The sequence below is a fragment of the Rhinopithecus bieti genome, unplaced genomic scaffold, assembly GCF_001698545.2.
Source record: "Rhinopithecus bieti isolate Rb0 unplaced genomic scaffold, ASM169854v2 scaffold_36517, whole genome shotgun sequence".
Taxonomy (NCBI): domain Eukaryota; kingdom Metazoa; phylum Chordata; class Mammalia; order Primates; family Cercopithecidae; genus Rhinopithecus; species Rhinopithecus bieti.
The window spans coordinates 1699573-1704035 of record NW_016816437.1 but is presented as its reverse complement, the minus strand read 5'-3'; positions in this window follow the sequence as shown (position 1 = coordinate 1704035).

Genomic DNA, 4463 nt, shown 5'->3' with positions numbered 1-4463 from the left:
TTCACTACAGCAAAGACTTGGAATCAACCCAAATGTCCATCAGTGACAGACTGGATTAAGAAAATGTGGCACATATACACCATGGAACACTATGCAGCCATGAAAAAGGATGAGTTCATGTCCTTTGTAGGGACATGGATGCAGCCGGAAACCATCATTCTCAGCAAACTATCGCAAGAACAGAAAACCAAATACCGCATGTTCTCACTCATAGGTGGGAATTGAACAATGAGATCACTTGGACACAGGAAAGGGAGCATCACACCCTGGGTCCTATTGTGAGGAGGGGGTGGGGGCAGGGATAGCATCAGGAGATATACCTAATGTAAATGATGAGTTAATGGGTGCAGCACACCAACATGGCACATGTATATATATGTAACAAACCTGCATGTTGTGCACATGTACCCTAGAAATTTAAGTATAATAAAAAAAAATGTAAAAATATATATATATATAAAACCAAAGGATCAAGTTGATGACAAGAGAGAAATTGACTAATTCAATATTTATATTTAATATTTTAAATGTTAAATAGATAATATAGATACATATTTAACATGACATATGTGTGTGTGGATGTATATCCATTAATTTGACTATGAGTAATTAATGACCATATTCTATGTAAATATACTTATGCTTAAAAGAAATACACAAGATGCTTTCCTACTGAATTCATGAACTATACAAGTCAATCTTGCCCACTATAACAAATATTATTCTATTTATTTTAGCAGTGCTAACCATATTGATTTAGACATAGTTAAAATACTAGTTTTAAATATAGTCTACAAAGAAGAAACATGGAAGATTATTTAATTGCATATCAGAAAATACATGAGAATCATCTAAAAAACTCATTAAAAATTAAAGAATTTACTATAATAAAATGTTACAAAACTAATCTAAAGGAGTCATCTTCTTTTCATGAATAAAAGATGCTTAAAATATATGACAGAAAACAAACCTCTTTAGAGTAGTAAACAAAGCATTTATATCTATATCTGCATCTATGTCAATATTTACAGGGAAATGGGAGAGAGGAAGAAACAGAAGAGCATAGAAAAGTAAGAATACCTACTGAGAAACAAATAAATGATTACAATAAATGGAAAATGTAATATAGTTCTAGATTTTAAAAAGCTCAAATTGTAAAGATATAAAATTTTCTTAAGTCAATCTATAAATTCAACTGAAATCCAATTAAAATAACAGCAGGACAGGGTTACTGAGAAAATAAATATAGTAGACTAATCAGGAAAATCATAAAAAAAAGAGTAATGAGGCAAAACATACTCTTCACACACTAAAAGATTGGAAGCTAGAATAATTAACATAATTTGTTACTATCACCAAGACACATAAATCAAAGGAACAGACAGAGTTCAGGAAAAAACACTAAAAATACATATACTATATAGTATGTCATAATGATGGCATTTTAAGTTGGTAAGGACATGAGAGTGAACCACACTTGCAACAGGTTTTGTGTCTGTGTGTATAAGATGTGTGTAATGCTTATTACAAAATAATTTTCATAGATTAATTTTAGGGTTGAAAATGAGAAAATAAATGTTATGAGAGTTGACTGTGTTTGCTAGCCTACTTTTTATTAGGAAACACCTTTTCAACGGAAGGAGAGATTTCCTGCTATTCAGTTCTTAATTAATACTTGGCAAAATTTTAGACTAAGACAATTCTTAAAACACACAAAGACAGAAATCAGTGATAGGATATTTCAACAAAGAGCTTTTATTTTATTCACAAAATGGTCTATGCATTGGACATTACTCAATTGGTTTCCTAATCCTGTGAAAGTGAGTCACTTTTCTTCTTTGTATAAAGTACAAATTCTCCTCGACTTACATAATGAGATTACATCCAATTAAATCCATCATAAATTGAAAATGCACTTTAATACTCTATCCCAAGGCCAGGTGCAGTGGCTCACTCCTGTAATGCCAGCAATTTGAGAGGCCAAGGCCAGGTGGATCACTGGAAGTCAGGAGTTCAAGACCAGGCTGGTCAACAAGGTGAAACCCTGTCTCTACTAAAAATACAAAAATTAGCTGGGCATGCTGGCGTACACCTATAATCCCAGCTGCTTGGGAGGCTGAGGCAGGAGAATCGCGTGAATCCAGGAGGTGGAGGTTGCAGTGAGCCATGATAATGCCACTGCACTCCAGCCTGGGTGACAAATCAAGACTCTGTCTCAAAAAAAAAAAAAAATCTACCCTACCCAACATCATAGACTAGCCTACCTTAAACATACTCAGAACACTTATGTTAGCCTACAGTTGGGAAAAGTCATCTAATACAAAGCCTATTTTATAATAAATTGTCAAATATCTCTAATAATTTAATGAATACTGAGCTGAAAGTGAAAAAGAGAATGTTTGTACGGGTACTTAAAATTCAGTTTCTACTGAATGCATGTTACAGTCACAAAATTGTAAAGTTGAAAAATTGTAAATCAAACTATAGTAAGTCAGGAACTATTTGTACCTGAATAATTGTTCACTCCCATTTCCCCAGTTTGATAAGCCTGTCTCCTTTTTATTGATCTGATTAGGAATCAATAATGTTATTCAATTTCATTATTTGTCTTTTAAATATAGGTCATAGAGGCAGCGTTTTCTAATCTTTAATAGATTAAGCTTGAATAATATCCCTGAATAAATAAAAACAATTTTGTTAAGTATTACATGCATTTTATTGCATCATACATATACGTCTCAGGATTTAAAGTTCAGATTTTAGAGTACCAAGGAGTAAAAATAAGTTACAGTTATGAACTTCACTTCTTTTTTTGTTTGCTTGTTTTCCCTAAATAATGAAGAATTATAATCTGGAAAGTAAATCCAAGTCTCGGAAAAGAACTCTGCAATATTCTCTTCGCTTATTTTGTTTGAGGAGTTTTTCTAAGCAATACATGTAATACACTCCAAAAGTCAAAAAAAAAAAAAATAGGTATATCTGACTATATAAAATGTAGAATACTACCAAAATAATCAATCAAGATTTTAAAAATTGCAAAAAATACTACAGTGAGATTCTTACTTATTAGTCGAATACAGAGCTCATAAAAATAAGAAATCCACCACAAACAAACTTATTTGGAAAATAAAAAAGGATGTAAATTGCTAAATGATAAAGATGAAAGTTAAGAATAGCAAGAGAGTTTGGATATTTAATTTTAAGAATGGAAATAAATAACAATTTTTTACCTATGTTATTAAAAACTATTAATTTGACAAACCAATAGCCGTTAAGTGTATCTGTCTTTTAAACTGTTAATAGGTCTGTAAATTGAGAACATTTCTGGAGGTAAATTTGCAATGTTTAGAAAACTTAAATGAGGGTACCTTTTAACCATCAGAGCTAGAAATGAAAATATACCCTGTGACTATCTGCTATATGTACTGTGATTACTGATATACTCATAAAATTCTCTGTGTATACACATACACCCTCCATCCCCCAACACACACACTCAAGTTAATTATGATGTATTATCATTTATAATGACCAAAAACTGAAATCAACCAATGTGACTATCAACAAAAAACTGATAAAGTAAATCCTGCTACATTCATATGATGAAAAGTTATTATAAAGAATGACTTTGTTCTGGAAAGAATGCCAAGATATTTTTTAAAACATAATTAAAACTCAAGATACAACTACAATGTATACATTATCATCCATTATGTGTAAATCAAATTGATGGACAGATCAATTGGATTTACACATAAGTTGCTGTATAGATATTAGATTGATGGTACTATAAGTAAATAAATAGATGAAAATAAATTAAAAGTGTCTTCTTTGTGGAAGGCACTATAATCATTTCGAAAACTAAATCACATTTGGAGTGTATTGCTAGGATAGAACAGGGATATAAAGCAGGGAAATAAGGATTTCATGTGTCATTTTGTTTTTTTTTAACATAAAAAATGTGCAGAATTAGTCATATGAACTGCTTATTGAACATTTTATTAAATATAACATAGAGAAAACGGTATAAATCACAAAGGTATAGCATAACAAAACCACACACCAAACGTAATCCAGCATATAAACAGAACCAAAGACAAGAACCACGTGATTATCTCAATAGATGCAGAAAAGGCTTTTGACAAAATTCAACAGCCCTTCATGCTAAAAACGCTCAATAAATTCGGTATTGATGGAACGTACCTCAAAATAATAAGAGCTATTTATGACAAACCCACAGCTAATATCATTCTGAATGGGCAAAAACTGGAAAAATTCCCTTTGAAAACTGGCACAAGACAGGGATGCCCTCTCTCACCACTCCTATTCAACATAGTGTTGGAAGTTCTGGCTAGGGCAATCAGGCAAGAGAAAGAAATCAAGGGTATCCAGTTAGGAAAAGAAGAAGTCAAATTGTCCCTGTTTGCAGATGACATGATTGTATATTTAGAAAACCCCATTAT